The following is a 20,942-nucleotide window of genomic DNA, read 5'->3' on the forward strand; positions in this document are numbered from 1 at the left end:
ATGCGGACGGGGATATAATACTCATCCCGGTCGCCAAAAGGAAATCTATAACCTTAAAACTTATAGAAAATGGACTGACACCTAGAGGTGGTACAGTCATATTCGTAATTGAGGCACACGAATATCGGCAGACAGAGGTATACTATACATGGATACATTTTCCAGCAGCAAATGCTGTAACAAAGTACTTCCACTATTACAAAATAGAGGTACCACCTGACATTTACACTCCATTCGAGGAGGTGGAAGTACCACTCAAATTTCAAGAGCATTTGCTCTTATTTGATGGCGCCCTAATACATAATAATCACATCACCAGGCTCGGTCCTTTAGGTAGACCAGGAGCAACGTGGCCGGTCTTAGCCGGATACACACCACACCCAGACATCGAAGGAATGTCTACAGGAGAGCTGTTAATACAGCTAAAACAATTACTAAAAATTCATAGACAATTAGTACAGTATGTAATGCGGACTACAACAATTCAGCCAGCGATTAAACTTCCACAGCTGACCCCTCACCAGGGGAACACAAATAAAATTACACCACAGAACATCCAATCCTGCCTAGGTAAAGTACCGGCTAAACGGGAACAAATACCATTCTGGTTGGCACAAAAAATCACCCAAATAGAGGCGGTGTTTCCTGACACCACCCCATTAGAAAAACACAGGATACTGACTATATGTCTCCCAATGGGAATCGCACCACACATTGAGGACTGTGACACTTGGGGTACAGTCTTTGCTTCCATCTACACAAAAACGCACGGTGTTCCATCCATTTCGGTGATACCAGATGTGCTAAAACAAATTCAAGACGAATACGGTCCAGAGCCTGCTTTAACTCTTGGTATGAAATTACTGAAAGACTTCAAGCAGGTCTCGGCTATATTATTAGCCAACATAAAAGGTGAAGCAGCAAACGTGGCGATCCGCCAGAGGTTAAAAGAGACAGATATAGCAGACCAACCAGCTGAAATTGCCAGAATCATAGAAAAATCCTATGAGGAACTAGGTAGAGATAGTTTAGGTGGAATACCAGTAAAACCGCAACTGACTGAAAGTCCAGAAAAAATATTTTTTAATAACAATTCACCGAAAAAGAACTGGGATGGAAACAAACAATCCAATCCTAAAGAAAAGAAATTCCAGTCCCGAGGAAGGTCTCCTAGGCGAAGAGAGAAATCTCCGAACCAAAGACACAGGTCACCCCAGAGTGACCCCTCTGGGAAAAGATATAACCTTAGAAATAGGGATAATATTAAAAAACCTGATAGATATCAAGACATTGATACACGTCCCTCTCAATCTTTTCAGACTTCCTCGCAGAAATCGGAAAGAAGAGGACGATCAGAACAAAGAGAAGAGCACGCCAAGTCCAAAGACAAGGAACCTGCTCAACTAAAAAAGAAATTACAATTTCCAAAAAAGAAGGTAGCCAGTATCAAGGTAGTTAACAATGCCGAGCATACTGAGGACACAACTGAAAAACGGAGAGTGGGCTCAGACAATGCTAGACAGCGCAGCAGAAGTGAGCATAGCTCGCAAAGTCCTTATGAATCATCTGGAGACAGTGGACACGAATGAATATCTTCAAGTGGAAACTGCAGACACCAGAGTTAGCAAACCCCACAAGATATACGAGATAACATTACGTATAGAGGGAGATAAGACTAGAAAAATAAGGGGACTATTTTGGGATAACCTCTCCAAGGGTTATGACATCCTTCTAGCTGAAAAAGACTGGCCACCAGAGTTTGTCAGGGAGTGCCCTCATGGCGAAGAAGTAATTATGCCTGCCTTCTCGAATCAAATCCCGATTCATAAAAAATATACACTTGCCAGAAAGTGGGCAGTGGCTCTAGCACCTGCTTTATATAAAAATCATGTAGGATGGGATGAAGATTCTCCTCCTCACAAAATCCAGTTAAAATCACAACCAACTGCACAAAGGCAGTACCCAATTAAGCAAGAAGCTAAAAAACAGGTAAATGAAATACTAGATCAGCTAGAATACCAGGGGGTGATTGAAACTTGCACCTCACAAATGAACAATCCTTTGTTTCCGGTCTCCAAACCAGACAATTCATATCGTCTAGTTTTGGATTACCGACACCTTAACACATGTTGCAAAACTTTTGCAGTGCAAAACTCACACAGTGCTGCACTAATGAATAACATAGTGCGCAAAAAATACAAAACTACCTTGGACATCTCCAATGGATTCTTTTGTCAAAACATAGCACCAGAGAGCAGATATTTAACTGCATTCTCAGTAAATGGCACTCAAAAACAATTCTGTCGGTTAGCCCAGGGGTACAAGAACAGCCCGGGGGTATTCTCAGCGAGAGTAACAGAATTACTACAACTATATGATGATGAAGCATTATCTTATGTCGATGACATATACTTAACAGATGATGACTTGGAGACTCACTTGAAAAGAGTGAACACCATAATACTTGGGTTCGCTGCAGAGGGTTACAAATTCAACTTTAAAAAGTCCAGAATTGCCCATCTGACGGTCCTATTCTTAGGATATGAGTTATCAAGTGAAGGCAAAAGCCTGGCTGACAATTTTCTAGAGAAATGTGCCGTACTCCAAGCACCTAGAACACTAAAAAACTTACAGTCGATTCTAGGTTTCCTAAATTTCGGAAGAACATACATTGCAAATTACGCAGAAAGGGTCAAACCCCTTTATGATCTAATTAAACCAGACTTTAAAAGATCCTGTTGGACTCAAACACACACAGAAATTTTGAGATCCTTACAAACAGACATGCTAATTAAAACAAAATTAGAAACACGTGATAACACACGCAATCTTGTGATTCGAGTCATCCCAGGGAGATGCGGATTCACATACCTAACCTCTAATGAGGGAGAAAAGGTACCAATTGCATTCAAATCACACTTGTACACAAAAGCTGAACAGAGATTCAGCAACAAAGAAAAAATTGTTCATGCAGTTCAAACCGCAATAGCTAGAGAAAAAGACATAGCTGACGGTAGACATATCACAGTCAGAACAGCTGAATCAGCCTTTGAGGCATTAACAACACCGTGTAATTTACCATCAACAACATTGGATCCAGAATGGTTACAATGGGTAAATTCAATCACTACGGACAAAGCATACTACTTCTTTGATCCAGAACTAGAAGAAATGGAAAATCTAGAATATAAAAAAACATATCCTCTGCCAATCGACATTCTGCCTCTACGACATTACGCCTGTGTAATCTATACAGACGGACATGCTCAACCCTCCGTTTGGGGAGAACAAGCATACAACCCCACATGTGAGATTACAAAAGAAGTGTGGCGCGGAGGTAAATTAAGACCTCTATTAACAAAATCACACTCGGTAGAAACTAATTCAGAAAAACAAACTGAGATATTAGCTTTGAAAATGGCGCTAGATAATGCGGATCGCGAATTCCCGACACTTATAGTGTCAGATTCATATTACTGCGTCAAATCATACAACAAGGATTTGCAGACATGGATTCAAAACGGTTACAAAGATAACACAGATGCACCAATAAAGCAGAAACTGCTCTGGGAACAAATAGCTCTTTTACAAAAAGAACTACCAAAGACTCACGTGACTCACTCACTGAGTCATCAGCGTGATGGCGTTCACGTTGTAGGGAATTCATTGGCTGAAACAGCCGCAGCGGCAGCCACTGAATCGGCTCCCGTAGTTCGAAAAAAGCGTACATTAAAATACATTGACGGTGAAACAGTGCTGGCGGTGAACACGTCATCAAAAGGCGACTGCTCAGCGTTACCGATCAACTATCCACTCAATTATACATACATAACCGATGCAAACTCCGTCCCTTTTGCTCGAATCCCTGGAGTGGGGGATAGAGTGATTCCAAACATGGACAGGAGAAAGTTGTTAATCGCAGACGCACATATGGGCGAGGGTCTCAGACACCTCAAACTGAAAGATTCTCTGGAAGAATTACAATCAAGGTACTGGCGGCCAGGCATGAGCCTGCACCACACCATGTTTGTGAAAAACTGCCCAAACTGCAATAGAGATCGCAGTGGGGAGAGAAACAGTTTTATACCTCGTCGTGTTACGGCAGATAATATTACCAGTAAAAAGAATGGCTTGCGATTAACATATACAGGCTAGTTTCCACTTATAATGTAGATCCTCAGCACTCGGCTGACGTCCGGACTGTTATACAAAGATTTGCGAGTCTAAATGGCATATACGCTAAGAGCATGCTACGTTCGACCATTGTTTTCACTCAAGCCCACCAGCCTGGGGGTAAACATGACCGAATGAGCACAGTCCAGCGGGAATCTTCTCACTTCCTTCCTGAGGGTACGGGATGGTGTAAAGAAAAAACCAAGGCATAAAGCAATCTATAGCAGAAAGGATATTAGGTTCGGGAGCTGGGTGGGTCAAACATCTAATAAGTGTCCAACGTAGTCTAAATAACTTGCCAAGAAATTCTCTGAAGGGATTCAGTCCGTACGAATTATTATTTGGAACTAGAATGATTATCTCTGACCTCGACAGTCAGACTTCAGTGGTTAAAGAAAAAAGCTTTGATGTCAAAGACCGTTTGGCTATTTTGCAGGACTTAAACAAAACAAGAAAAGACCTGAGCAACATACAGTTGAAACAACAGCCAACAACCACTGAAGAATCACCACCTGTCCCAGCAAGACCTGTCTGGATTCCAAAAGTCGGGGATCTAGTCAGGGAGAAGATCGCGGTAAAGAAGGAATTTGGGCCTTCTTACAGAAAAGCAGTTCCTGTCTTGTCTGTCAACGGGACAAGATCAGTTGTACTACCGCCACTTGCTGGAAAAAAGGAGAACCGAGTTGTATCCATCGACCTGGTAAAACCACAACATGTGGCCGATAACAAACAGTAGGCCAAGTGGACTCCCAATAAGTAGCAGAACACCAAGGTTTGCTACCAGTACAGAGGTCCTAACGAAGAGGCTCATCACATTCGAAACGCCTACAGAAGAACAGCAAGGACTATGCAACAATGCAATAGAACTCAGACCTCTGAAAACCCAAATAAAAACATTTAGCAGAGACACACCAATCTATACTGAAGTACCAAGTGACAATGCAAGAAACAAAAATCCTGAACCAATTGGAACAATTGACAGAACTGCATCCGGTTACTTCATAAACTTCGATGATTCCTCTGAAGGCTTCAGTGAATCAAAGACACAGCCATCATCAAAAACCTTTAAAGATAAAGCTAAAGAACTTTTGAAACAACTGAAAGAAACATATCTAATTTCTCCATGGATTGAATTTTGGGTGGGTTTTGGTGCATTTATCCTCATACTTTGGCTCATCATGGTACTTACTTTGGGACGCTTCATTGAGGGAAAATATGCTAAAATGGACACAGCAAGTCAGAACATCAACTTGGTCCTCAAACCACACACATCTTCACACGTCGAGAAAAGAGAACTTTCTTCAGCCAACTTCACAGCCAATCCGATACCTGGTGGGGTAGCCTGGGACAACACTGACTATGAAATTTATGGTCCGGTTGAGATCCTGAAATATCCACACCAAATTAAGATCTCCTTGAGTGACTTTGCAAAACCGAACTCATTTGCTGATGATTGGGACTTCGAAAGCATTAATAACATGATGTCTGATCTAGTAATGTCTGCTAAATTTACCAAACATGATTATTTGCAAGGTTCTACAAATTATGACAGTATGTATTGCTATAACCACTATGGTAATCACTTTTTACATAGATCTGCACAACCTAGAAATGTTTTAAATTATAATCAATGGGAACATTGTGCAACACCTCCAAAAGGGAGCTCAAGAACCGTTTACGACAAATATTCATATTTTTCAGGTTTTAACACAAGTAATGCTGAAACATTTTATTTTAAATTGTCAAACAAGACAGGGATGAAAACCATGATAACCAACACAAAATTGTTATATTCAGACTCATTTTTTGAAAAAATGAATACTTTTGGATTTGATTATTGGGACAAAAATGTTGATTTGAAAAGTGTTTGGGGTACAAAAGAATGGCAAGTACAGGGTATAGAAGCTTTGTTTAGAGCCTGCATGATCCCAGAACAAATGATATTTTTAAATGACACTGTTCACCAAACCACCTGTCTTGGCTTAGCCAAAATCAAAGATTTAAATAAACTGTCTATTCCAAAGCCAACAATGTTTAGCAATAGCTCTGATACAGATGAAGAGATAGACGTAAACCATATATTAAACCAAAACAGAACACATCCTGATTGGAAACAGTGGTTGATCTGGCCCACAGATACAAATAACTGTCAAGACAGATTCCTGAATAAAACACAGGGGTTCAAAATGACCAGGCCAGACCCAAGATATCCCCAAAGACATCACCCAGGGATAATAACAACCTACAGTGTGGGCAAATTATGCCTTCAATGGCTACAAACCTCCACACTGGCAGAAATTAAGCAACACCTAACTTTACTTACTGATGGTGCTGACTTGCGTGATTTCACTTTGGGACCACGCAAACAGCGTCAAAAGCGTTTCATAGCAGCCTCTGTATATGCAGCATATAATGAGGCCTGGAAGGTTACTCAAATTGAAACAGCAGAGAGAATACGGGAAATTGACCGTATTAATTTGGAAAAATCACTTTCTGTAGTGGACAATGGGTTAATGACTCTGTCCTCCAGAATTTTTTCATTGGACAGCATTGTGTCTTCAGCAATCGACATATTATCGCAAGACTTACTGTTAATACAACATGGTCAGTCACAATTGCGTTCTATTGTACAGCTTGGCTGGACGTTACAAAATTTGCGTTCAGGCTATGTGCCTTGGCGTTTAATCAACACAACGTCACTATTCCAAATATTTAACCTTACTGATAGACAAATCGGTATGGCGCAAAAGGGTGCTGATTATACAATCTTGAGCATTGAAAAACTAGAAAGATTACCAATGACAATGTCAGAACGACCTGTCAGTGAATGGATAATACACGGAATCATAAATATTCCAATCTCAACCTTCAGGTTTCAATACTGCCAAAAATATATACAGGCTGGCATGTACGAGAAATTGGGAAAGGGGTACATTAAAACAACTTGGAACCTGCCCTATTCACATGCATGTGTCAGTAATAAAGGACAGAAAGTGTTTCTTAGTGGCAACAATTGTGCTATGTCACTAAGCGGCACGCTTCTGTGTAACGGAATTAGTTTGCATGGAGCCTGTGAAGGGAATTCATACAACCTTTCATGTCACCAGCAAGGCGCACCTGCAACTGAAATAGAACCATTCTTTCAAAGACTCTATAATGGGAGTTACATTCTTATTGTAGACCGCAGATGTTGTAGTCTTATGCCAGGGACTCCTTATCTAGTAACTACGACTGCGAAGGTCAAGTGTTGTGGACGCTCATTGTTCCCCAGCTCCTTCCCAGACAGGGAGGCAAGGGCATGGCCCGATTTGAAAATTACTTCTATTCGAATAGATACTTTAAGCAGAATGAAAACAGTGCTTCTTCAGACGCCTACAAGGCTCTCGTCATCAAAAGAAACGTATGATCTACAAGTCGCAAGGACGACTGCAGAGATACATACATTATTATCAACTAATTCCCCCGTACATTTCGCGGAAATCCTGAGCGAAATCTTAAATATTTCTGATACCACAGGGGTCTCAAAGGTATTTAAGACAGTATTTTCGATGGCATTAACACCATTCAAAGCCATACTGGGTATTTTTCCAGATTTCGTCCATTCGATTTTTGGCGGACTTCCCCTGATCCTGGGACTAATTGCAGGAATCCTATTCTTAGTCCTTATTTTTCGTTATGGCAACCCATGTCACAGATCAAACTCTCGCGACAATGGAAGATACAATCCTAGCCATTGGATACCGGGACCGGATATCAAAAATCCTGGGACTCTCCCGGCTTAGAGACCTGAACATGACTTGGTTTCTATCATTTCGACCAATGTGGCAAAGGTGTGTTTTACCTGTATTGAGGTGTCTGCTATGCGGAGAAGAATGCGTGTTAGACACCTGTCTGACGCTACAATCGGATGCGCCAGTGGATGCAGATACATTGTTGGTTCCTACCAAGGTTCACGCTTTGTGCTGCCCTCAAAGGCTGCCAATCCTGATGACGGCATTCGTGGAATCTTCACCACTACGATTGAAGAGTAGTGAAGTTCAAGATGAAAGCAGCATCGAACAGGTACGACCTTCTGTCAGCAATGCGAATCAGAATGTCAATGGAGACAATCATGCGCACGAATGCATGGTTACACCTATATCCGACTTAGTGGAACTTTCCCATGAAGCTGTTGACAGTTTTTTCGAAAGCCTTAATGATATGATGTTCTCTCCAGAACAGAAATAGAGACTTTTGAGCAAGCTCGCACACGGCGTTCCCTGAATTCGGCCTTCAACTTTAAAAATAAAGTCACATGAACAATTTTTCCCACCAGTTCACGGACAGCAATTTTTTAGCAGCCCCAAATTATTTTTACTAAATTTTCGGGACACTTATCTTCTGCTTAAAGTAAGAAACTATTCCAAGAGAACTAAGATTTCTATTTTTAGATACTTTATAAACTTTAGTTGCCCGCTGGTATGTTGACAAACATTTTATTATGTGATGAAATGGTCTCGAACTTTCTTTCTGTATAGCCATATTAAGAGCCATTTCATGTGTATTTCTCATATACCAAATAAGCAATAATGTATACAAATGCGTGTTTACTTTAGCGTTTAATTCATAGCTTGAGTGCATACAAAATATATGACTGCAATTTTTCAGTATATTTGAACATTTCAAAATGCATTTATGTATTTTGGGGTGGTAAGGTATACACTATACTCTATAGTATGTTGTACTATGTTATACTATGCATAGATTAGTAAATATGACCATAGTTAGCGTGGAGTGGGTGTCATGTATTCCTATAGGTTCTGAATTGATCCCCCTATTCCTGACCCTATTCTGGTTAAACTAACTATCAAGTTAACTAACAGTCAGCCCATGAGGCAAGACAAGCCCCCATGATGCAGATACCGTTATCTGACGCAGTCACACTACGGCACAGGAACGTGTTATCTGATTAGGTCATAACGCTTGAGATCTAATTAGACAAGCGACATTCCTCCAGCCCCTGATAAGGCATACGACGTTCTCATAACAAATCAAACCTATGACAACCTGGGCAAAACCCTGCGGCCATTGTTTTGATTTCACCGAGAACTTTAGTAAAAGAATGTGCTAACGAGCAAGTCGTATGACATCTTTATTGACGTATCTATGTCCATCCTTACGTCAATCTCGGCACCTTTAAGGTATAAATATTGCCGATCTTGCCCTATGCAAACACACGCGTGGTGACGAGACGGAGCAGCCATACTTGCCGAAGCCGAGAGCAGAGCAGACCCCGCTGGCAGCAGCCCCGCCTTCCTGACGCGCTGAGAGACGCGCTGCTATCTCCTGCCGAGAGACCCAGCACCGGCGCTTTCGGGCAGCCCTCGCAGGCGGCCTGGAATATCGAGACCAGAGAAAGAGATACCATTCCTCATTCATCCTAAATTCCAGGTACAGAACTGAATAACCCCTCACAGAGAATTCTTTAGTTATTCACTTGGCAAAAACAAACTTAACTTAAACTGTAACTTTCTATTCCCGCCCACGCATTAGACTTAGGTCAGGTACACGGGGTAGGCGTATTTAGAAACACCAGTTGAGTACGTTTAGTCAAATGTATATGTGTATGTAAATATATTTTAATCCTTTTAAACATCATATGGCTCAGAAACCATATCAATGTTTTTACAGTATTATTTTATACTATTGCTTTTAATGTATGCACTTTACTTAACTATAAGTATTGCAATAATATCGATCCATTTCTCTTGTACGAGAAAAGAGACTGATCAATAAATAACACCTTTTTATTGAACACTCCCGTCTCTTCCTTTTCTCTACATTCTGATGAGACTAAGAATGCACGTACTGACTGAGTAAAATAATTGCCTTGTGCTCACACGACTCTGGAGATACACTCTTGATTAGGGGAGAGCAAAGTTGTCATGTTCTATGGTTGTCAGAAACTAAATCCCTTCTTGTCTAATCAGGGGAGTTAATTCTTTCCTGAACATTCGAGAAAGTTTCTAGCGAACTCTGAGCTACGCTGGCAAACCCAAAACTTAAGTCTAGTATCGACAGTAGTAGACCTAGTTAACGTCTGGCCTAGGCCTTTACTGCTGTAGGTATTATTCCAATGCGCAGAGCCTATTGGGAAGATAGGAACTACACTACAGTTGGGCCCAGACAAAGTCCAGAGTGTCCAGACGGTCAAAGGTCAGTGGTTTCTTCTTGTAGAATCTTGTCCACATAAAATCTAAAGACCTACAGTCAGGTAAGCCCTTTGGTACCCACAGGAGATGGTTGGACAGATTCAGGGGAGCCTCGGTGGGGAGGGGCAGGACAGAGGAGAGCTTACTCCTATGTCCTTTGTCCAGATTCGCACCAGAGCAGGAGCCAATGGCTGCTAAAACTAGTTTGAGATGGACTATGCACAGGGACACCAAATATGCCCCAGGTGCAGACTTTCAGGCACTCTCAGAGTGCATCCACCCAGCCCCAATGAACTAAATCCTGTCTAGGATGTAGTCACACCTCCCTGTGACAGGATGCCTATTGTGCTGCCTTCCTCTGCTCGAGCTTGGCTCAGCAGCAGGAGGGCAGAAATGTGTCTCTGGTCGGCAGCATCCATTTTGTGCTGTCTGGGTCGAGAAGGCTGGCACCGGATTGACCAGTGACCCCACGAAGCCCGCTTCAGAAGGGTGGAATCATACCTCCCACACCAGTTACCGGTGTGGATGTTTGATTGCCAGGTGTTTGATACCAAACACAATAAGTTTCTATGCTGCAGTTTTCGAGATAGCATTTACCGCGAGGTTATAATGCACCTCTACCTTGATGTCCGGCTGAGTCACAGCCAACCTGGAAGAATGATCTCCGAAGGCTGCAGCGAGGCTCTGCTCATGCAGGGGCACCCTCTCACCTAAATCCCAGTACCCTGCCTTCAGGACTGGTAAGGCCTGCTATAGGGGTGACTTATAAGTGTAGTGACCTATAGATATAGTAAAGTAAGTGGTGCAAGCACCAGCTTACACAGGTTGCAGTAGCAGACCTGTAGTTCCATTTTTTGCATGACCTCTCATGGGTGGCATAATACATGCTTCAGCCGATAGGTATCATATACTAGGGACTAATACGTGTGCCCTAGTATCCAATCTGGAGTGTACCAAAGTACAAGCATAACTATTTTTTTAGAGGAGAAAGCAGATAGACTGGGGTCCTGATTAGCAGGATCCCAGTCAGACTAGTCAAAAACAGTGCAACATCAAGCAAAAAGTGGGGGGAACCATAAGAAGCAGATCCTACTTTCCTACAAAGGGCCAAGATGCAGAGGATGAAGTGAAGATGCTGTGCTTGGCAGGAAAAGATGCTGGAGGCTGGAGCTTCTTGTAGCCCAAAGATCTTTTGAGTACAGAGCTAACAAGCCTTGGCAAAGGAACGTGGACGCAGTACACTGGGGTTTGGTCCCAACGGGTCCGACAAGGGATATTGGCCTCAAAATTGCAGAGGGGACAGGTCATGCCTCGAGGGGGTTGCAGAACCACCATCTTTGTTGCTGAGCCTTTCAGAATGTGTGTGACATCAGGAGCAGCAGACGGTCAGCTTCATTGCAGGGCCTGCAGATACAGGGGAGTGACTTCTTCACTCCCCTGCAGATGCAAGGAAGTTACACCTTTACTCCAAGGGAGATTACTTTGGGTGTCCCTGATTGCCAGAGGTCTGTTGAAGATTCAGGAAGAAGCACAGACACAGACGACAAAGAAGACTTGCAGAACAGCGAGACCAGGAGCAGCAGTAGTTTTGTTTCCAGGCAAAGACCACGTGTCCAGGCAGTTGAAAAGTGATGTGGGTTCAGGCTTAAGTCCCACAATGAATCTGAGGACCCATCCACAGGTGAGCCTTTAAATACCCTAGGAAAGGGGTTAGGATTACTCAGGGGTCCCTCCCAGAGGAGGAGCTGGACAGGGTAGAGGATGCTCCCAAGTCCTTTGTCCAGTTTCACACCAGAGTGGAAGACACTGGCTCCCTGAACTGGTTCAATGTGGAGTATGCCAGGAGGGCACCAAATATGCCCTTCAAAGCAGTCTGGAGGCACTGGCAAGCGCTCCCGCCCCAATACACTAAGTCCTGTCAGGGGAAGTGGTCAAACCTCCCTGCGAAAGGAAACCTGTTGTTCTACCTTCCCCTGCTTGAGCATGGCTCAGCAGAAGGAGGGCAGAATCATGTCTGTGGTGTGCAGCAGCACTAGCTTGCTGTCTGACCCTGAAAGGCTGTGACCATCAGTACAGGGGGTATCCTAAGGGAGTTCCCCAGTACATAGGATCATACTTTCAACACTGGAATCGGTGTTGGATGATTCTAACATGTGTGATGCCAAACATGACCAGGTTCAGTGCAGCCACTATATAGTTAGATATCTCATAATGACTGATGTCCACAATATGTATTAAAATGGCTGAGCGCACTTACAAAGTCTGGAGAACTGACTCCGGGATTGGTAGGGGTGTTGGCTCATGCAGGGACACTTTCACACTTATAACCAAGCACCCTGCCTTCAGGACTCAACGGCCTGCAAGAGGAGTGACTTATGGGTTTTAAGTGTAGTAACCTCAGATATAAGGAAACGTATATCTGTTGTGAGGGATGCTAGCACCCACTCACACATGCTGCAATGGCAGGCCTGTAGTCACAGTTTAAGAGGTCTCTCATGGGTGCCACAATACATGCTGAAGCCCATGGAAGACCCCTGATGTACCAATGCCCTGGAAATCTTAGTAACATATGCAAGGGACTTACAAGGGTACACCAGTAGCCAATTGTGGAGGTACTGCAGTACATATAGTAGTCATATTTAGGGAGAAAGCACAGTAAATGGGGTCCTGATTACCTAGGATCCCAGTCAGACTAGTCAAAAAAACACTGCCACCAGGCACAAAGTGGGGGTAACCATGCTAGAAGGATCCTACCTTCCTACAGCCCTCTTCAGCCATTGATCTGTGAGAGTGTTAATCACATTCTATTTCTGCACACAGTACATTAACGCATGTGAAAATGGGTCAGTTCATCTCAGAATTATCCTTTCTTGCCCGGTGAGTGACAGCTTTTCACTTGATCATATGTTCACATGAACATTGGTGTGGGCCAGTGCCAGGGCTGATGAACTAAACCTTTAGCTTTACATTTTATTTTTTCATAGGTCACCTTATATTTCTTTCCTTCTCCTTTTATCATGTGTATGTTTTTAACCTCTTAGCAACTGAGGCTTTTCTACCCCTAATGCTGAACCCTTCTGCTGAACTTTGCCCTTATGCCTCCATAACGTTAGTCACACATAAGACATCATAGAGGAGGCCCTCTTGAGCACAGATCAAGGTGACCCCTGGTTCTTGCTATTGTTGGAGCTGTCAGCCTGCTATGTTATGTTACCAATTTTTATAAAGTGACTGCCTACCCAGAAACGGGCTTACCAGAGCCATGAGGGAGGTAGTACACTGCCTATGTGAATAAATGAGTCTTTAATTGCATTCTAAAGCTGAACACATTATCATTGGCTCATAAGGGAACAGGGAGGAAGTTCCAAACCTTAGATGCCAAATAAACAAAAGAGCTCCCACCACTTCAGGCCTTTGAATTTAGGTAACGGTCAGCAGAAAGTGGTTGTTCGACCTTAGATCAATCACACGAGATAGTGGGACCAGGCAGGTCCCAGATGGGTAGAGAGGTCTTCAACCATGAGGTTTTGAAGGGGCACACCCTCCCTAATTCATATATTCAAAACTGAATAGGCACCCCATCAGAATTTATATATATATATGAATTTATATATATATATATATATCTATATATATATATATATATATGCCAAAAAGAAGGAGAGAACTCTGGGTAGGTCTCAGTTTAGGTGGAAAGCAGCTCCCGTTAGAGCACTCTCAACACCAGCGACACTCTAGATCTGCTCACCTCAAATGTCTGTTTTTCTATCAAAGTTTTTAAGCATAGGATTAGCACAGTGCTATCCACGCCGAGATAGAAAATGACAAAGTCTTTTGCCATTTAAACAGCAAAGTCTTTAAGCATAGGACTAGTACAGTGCAGTCCTTGCCGAGCTGTAAAATAGCAAAAGCCATTTATCACTCCAGGCACAATATTACAGCTTTGAATTGGTAAAATACCAACTCAAGCCAACCTGAAATGAGTAAAAGCAACCCCTGACACAGTGTTTCGCTCTAATTAGAGCTCTTCAGAGAGGTATAGCTTTGTCCAGACACAAGGGAGCACCCAGTATTAAGTCAAAACAAAACCCTTTCAGGCATAGAGTGACGCATACATTATGCAAAAAAGAAGGAGAGAACTCTGGGTAGGTCTCAGTTTAGGTGGAAAGCAGCTCCCGTTAGAGCACCCTCAACACCAGCGACACTCTAGATCTGCTCACCTCAAATGTCTGTTTTTCTATCAAAGTTTTTAAGCATAGGATTAGCACAGTACTATCCACGCCGAGATAGAAAATGACAAAGTCTTTTGCCATATATATATATATATATATATATATATATACATATATATATATATATATATATATACACCAGCTGCAGTCTCCCACCACACCGCCGACGCGATAGTAGAAAAACCACGCAAATCCAGCGTTTCTTCTTAGGCACAGGTATTTATTGAAGTCGAGTTACCAGATCTAACGCGCTTCGGGCTACCGCCCTTGCTCACAGATCGTCAGTCAATAAACTGTTCACCATTTAAATACCAACTGTTCCATAGTTTTTTTCTCAAATGCATTTTTTTCTCTAACCACGTGATAGTGAAGAGTGAGGACATACTACTCAGTAAAACCACATATAGTTTGTCTTCCAAACATTTTAAAACCCACATGTTGATGCCATATGTAAAATGGATAAAAACAGATGAAAGTTTGATCCATATTAACATTTATCTGACAATGTATATACATTAAAAATAAACGTACACATGTATATATCTATACTACTTTTATAAAGAGAGAACACAACCCTTTGAGCCAGGTAAACTCGGGAACCACAGCGCCTATCCACACACCTGATACATCCTTGAAATTGTCAGGGTGTGTAGATGGACATAGGCTACATAAAATAAAATAAAACGTAAATTAAAAAAATTTACTTTAAAAACAAAGTAGTCCCCTGAAAGAAGCGCCGGCCGCAACGTCTGCGTCATGACATCGAGAGCGCGGGGAGGAGTGGCGTTCAGGAGCAACAGGAACAGTGGAGGACATAATCGCGGGGAGGAGCTGCGGACAGGCGGGGAGGAGCGGCGAGCGGCTACCGGCGAGCGGCGGACAAGCGGTAATGAAGCCTTGAAGATAATCATTTTTTAAGTGTTTATTTTTAAGTTTTATCATCAGTCTCCCCCTTTTGCGTGATAACGCCATGGCGGCGCATTTGAACTTGCACCGAGAAAGCAGAAAGTTGCAGCCATTATCCTCGGGCTCAAATCGTAATCAAAACCTCGCTTCCCTCATTTTCCTGAAGGCGCAGGCCGCACCTACCTCTCGACTCCAGAAATATACCCAACCTTGGCAAAGAACCTGCCCCTCTATTTTTACACATGTGCGCCAGATAAGGCCCAAAAATGGCAAAGACGTCTAAAGGGTCATATCAACTCTCGTGCTCCGGACCTATCGGCCGCAGTGCTTATTAAGGGAACTTAATGCGCGGCTTTTATTTCCAGACACCTCCTGCCTCGCAAATACTTCGAAGTATTTATTTAAGATAGTTTGTTTATTGTTTATGGTTCCCTACAGGAAAGTAGTAAACAGTGACCCCAGGCCCCTTCTGCCCCGGCCAACGCTGCCGAAAGCCTAAAATGCTGCCCCCAGCCCCCTTCTGCCCCGGGCAACGCTGGGGCTGGCTGCTAGTCAAATATATAAAAGCATGAATGCCATGACCAAAAATCACTACTGTGTTTGTACATAATGGTTGTTCCTAGTGCAAATAACGCATTGAGATTAAATGTGCAAATAACTCATTGAGATTAAATGTGCAAAGTACCGCATTAAAGTGCCACAATGTACTGTGCAAAATGCAAAAAGACTGATGTGCAAAATCGCAATATGTAAACATCAATCAAATCTGGGAACCTATTTAGTATTGGGTATAAATACCAGGGTAAAATGCAAATCTTGTTGTGCAAAATTACGCAAAACTATATGGACATAGGAATAAATGTACAAATATACAAAATATATAACTAAATTCCTATCAATCACATTTGACTTAAACCCAGTAAATAATTTAAAATATTTGCATGAATGCAGTAATGGTCATATATAATACTCAGAATATTGATAAATAACAAGCACAACAAAGTGGGAAATATCAAATAATCTAAGTAAACCAAATGTACACACCATTTTGTCTATGTCCTCAATTCAAAGTGTAAAAAGAAGCGCATCCCATTGAATAAAAAATGGGATATTACAAAGGAAAACCAACAACCATGAAGCTAAATAAAAGGATGGAGGTGCAAAATTCTGAATGAGATTCAATAATTGTACTAAAAAAACGGAAGAGCATAGCACTCCACTAAACCTAAATCATCAGAAAGTAACTATCATGATCTCATAGAAACACATGCAAATCATCAGTGGTATTCAACCCATTATGGAATTTGCTGTCCAGTTCTAAAATAAAGTGTGACTCTAGCCTCCTGAGCATCCTGTCTCTGTCGCCGCCCCTGCGAGGTTTAGGAACTGAGGCGATAACAAAGTAGGACAGGCACTGTAGATTGTTACTATGTATGGCCTTAAAATGCCTGGCCGCTGGATACGTACCATCATTGTTAACGATGGCACGTAAATGCTGGAGAATCCTGACATGCACCTGCAGTCGGGTACTCCCAACATATCTAAGGCCACAGGTGCATGTCAGGACGTAGACAGCGAATTTAGTCTTACAGTTAAACGAACCTTTTATGTTCGTCATAACTGGGTTAAAATGTGTTGAATATTGGGTGGTGATTTTTCCAAATTTGCATGCTCTGCAAGTGGAGCAGCGTCTAAATCCCGGCCAGGATTTCAACCAATCTTCCTTCTTTACAAGTTCTGGAAATTCATGGCAGATATGGGTCCTGAGAGAAGGTCCCTTGCGGTATGTTATTGTGGGACCATCAGGCAACCTAGGTGACAGAACCAGATCTGTTTTAAGAATTGGCCACCTTTGATTAACAATGGACCTGATTTGTCTGGCCTGTTTACTATAGGCTGTTATCAGTCTCGGGGCCTAGCCAGTTACCTCAGGCTCATCACCAAGAAGGGTAATAGCAGTGGGAGCCAGTAGTGACTCGTGACTTCTAGCCTTCATTTTCTGTGCAGCTAGTTTCAAAACGGACTCCCTATAACCCCTGCGTCTGAATCTATCCAGAGCTTCATTAGCACAGTTTGCAAGATCCATATCTGTACTACAAATTCTCTTGAGCCTAAGCAACTCCCCAAACGGAATGTTGTCAATCACATGTTTTGGATGAGCACTGCTGGCATGCAAGATGTTATTTCCAGCAGTGCTCTTCCTGTGAAGTTTGGTTGCCAGATGACCCTCATGAATAAATACTTTAACATCAAGGAACTCAACCTCACAGTTGTTAATGCCAGAAGTAAATTTAAGGTTTTCCTGATTTTCATTGATAGACCTGATGAAATTATTGGCACTATCAAAGTCACCTTTCCATAAAACAAAGACATCATCTATATATCGCACCCAAAGTGCCTCATGTCTATTAAAAATAGTCCCAAGCGTTCCTCTGAGGACCTGCTCCTCCCACCAGTCTATGTGTAAACACGCATAGCTGGGGGAGAAACAGGCCCCCATCGCAACACCACGTTTCTGAACATAGACATCACTGCCAAACAAAAAGAAATTATTATTTAGACACCATGTTGTAAGTTCTACTAACATTTTGTTGTGATTATAGCAATTGATGGGTCTTTTACCTAGGAAATGTTCCAGAGCTTTTAGTCCAGAAGTATGTACAATGCTCGTATAGAGCGATTCGATATCTAAGGTGATAAATAGCATATCGTCGCTCCATGGAATACCTTTAATTTTCCTGATAAAGTCCCCGGTGTCTCTGATATAGGTTGGCAGATCCTTTACCAAATCCTGCAGGAAATAATCAATGTACTCTGTGACATGTTCTGCCACCCCTGCAATTGCCGAGATGATGGGTCGGCCGGGGACTGGGACAACTTGTTTGTGGACCTTCGGAAGGAGGTATAGCTTAGGCAACACTGGACATTCAACATGCAAGAATTCAAACTCCTGTTTAGAAATCATGCCTTCTCTCTTCCATTTGTGTAACAGTTTTTTTAACATTTCTCTCGCATCATTGAAATGTTTCATACTGGTTCGAGAATAGCAAGAAGAGTCACTGAGTTGTTTTATAGCCTCCTCAATGTATGCATCCTGAGGCCAAATTACCATGTTGCCCTCCTTATCCGCGGTAGTGACAATGATTCTATGATCTTTACCCAGTTTTTTAGTGAGTGAAAGATATTCTTGTTCATGTTTACTCTTGTATCTTTTCCTGTGTTTTATTTTATGATGCAGTTGTTTTAGGTCCTTTACCACTACATCCTGAAAGATATCAATCGAATCCCTGGGCATAGTGGGAATGAATCTAGATTTTGGTTTGAATGGGCTGATGTTGGCCCCCACTTGTTCCATTGATGCTGCTCTCAATTCATCTTGAGTCGAGACCAGGTCTGTATCATGTGTGTCGTTTGTGGCCAACTGATGTAGCGCTAGGTAGGTTTTGGTGTCTTTAGCTGGTAATGTCAGAAAGTTGCAAGTAACTGCAGTATTTTCAGATGGTTCCTTTTCATTCAGGCCTTCCTTAATACTGAAGAATTTTTTGAGTTTGAGCTTTCTGATGTAACAATAAACATCCACTCGGGTTTTAGTATAATTGAAATCCGAGACTGGACAGTAATTCAAACCGAGGCTAAGCAGTTGTTTTTCTGCCTCGGTAAGGGTAATTGTCAATAGATTGACGATGGCATTATCATCTATTTCTTTTTGCGCCAGTATTGCCTTTTTTGCTTTTTGGGTGATTTTTCGCTTTTTCCGGCGTTCCCCCCTCCTTTTGTTACATCTTGCCCTTTTTGTTGCTGTTGACCTTTCTGTTGCTGTTGGGCCTTAGTGTCTGAAGTCGATCGGACACTAAAAAATTCACTTCCTCTCCTAAATCGAGAATCCGTGAGCTGGGGTCCCATGTGGTGCAACCCTCCTTTTCTGATGATGGGCCACTGGTCAGTGATTCATTGTCACTTAATCCTAAATTCGGGTCCAATATCATAACATTTTCAGTGGAGGTGGAGGTGGAGGCTCCTCCTTGATTTGCCGCTTTTGCCTGCTTCGCTTGTTGTGCAAACTTCATTTTTTTGGCATGGTCGAATTTACGGGCGAAAGTGTAAATGCGCCCCTGTGCATTTTGTCACGGGCAAATTTGTAAACTTTTCGCGCCTTGATTTTTTCCTCCTGTTTGGCTAGCTTCTCTTCAATTTCCTTGCGTACCTTGGTAATGATATCATTCGGTTCGAATTTAGCCAGTAGCACATTGATCTCATCAATTTCTTTCATTAATAACTCTCTGTCAATGCTTAAATATTTGACAAGAATTTGTATTAATTTAGCCGAAGATTCCAGGATGGTATGGCCCCATTCCTTTACCATGCCCGGATTAGGATTGTCATAGCTGGGCGCTAATAAAATACGAAGCCCCCGCGGGACACGATTTTCCTCCAAGTACATGGTGAGTGATTTGTGCTCCCACCATTTAGACATTTCCTGGTGCATACTTTTTTCAAGAAGTTTCAGGGCAATTTTTATCTGGCTTTCATTTGAGTTGTCGTTCACACTCGGTTGATTTTTATTGCTCGCTCCCGAGCTGGAATTCACTTTAGGTAGGTTTGAGTAGAGTGCAGCAGCTGCTGCTTCTCTCCCACGTAGAATCTCAGCTGACATGGTGGTAAACTCAGAATAACTTTATAAATCAAAAACGTGGTTAAAGACCCGAGCTAAGCTATGCTCCCAGAGTCTTTCCGCTAGTGCCGTAAACTCCTCCCCACCGTAGAGAATGTCAGGAACACTCACCGCCGGAGGTATTCTCAAACAAAACGCCGTCCGATGTTAAGAGCGGCGCCGCTGTTCAAACCTCTCACCTCGAGTAACTTGATCTGTCCGAATATGGGGGCTGCCGTTGAAGAATCCCTTTAGCAGAACATAAAATGATTGATTGCACACGGCAGCCAGCTTGCGGGGAGTGCATTTGCCTCAGAAGCAATCACCTTCTGAAATTGAATACACCAGCTCCAGTCTCCCACCACACCGCCGATGCGATAGTAGAAAAACCACGCCAATCCAGCGTTTCTTCTTAGGCACAGGTATTTATTGAAGTCGAGTTACCAAATCTAACGCGTTTCGGGCTACCGCCCTTGCTCACAGATCGTCAGTCAATAAACTGTTCACCATTTAAATACCAACTGTTCAATAGTTTTTTTATCAAATGCATTTTTTTCTCTAACCACGTGATAGTGAAGAGTGAGGACATACTACTCAGTAAAACCATATATAGTTTGTCTTCCAAACATTTTGAAACCCACATGTTGATGCCATATGTAAAATGGATAAAAACAGATAAAAGTTTGATCCATATTAACATTTATCTAAGCAATGTATATACATTAAAAATAAACGTACACATGTATATATCAAATATATAAAAGCATGAATGCCATGACCAAAAATCAC

The sequence above is a fragment of the Lissotriton helveticus genome, chromosome 2_1 (assembly GCF_964261635.1).
Source record: "Lissotriton helveticus chromosome 2_1, aLisHel1.1, whole genome shotgun sequence".
In the NCBI taxonomy this organism is placed as follows: domain Eukaryota; kingdom Metazoa; phylum Chordata; class Amphibia; order Caudata; family Salamandridae; genus Lissotriton; species Lissotriton helveticus.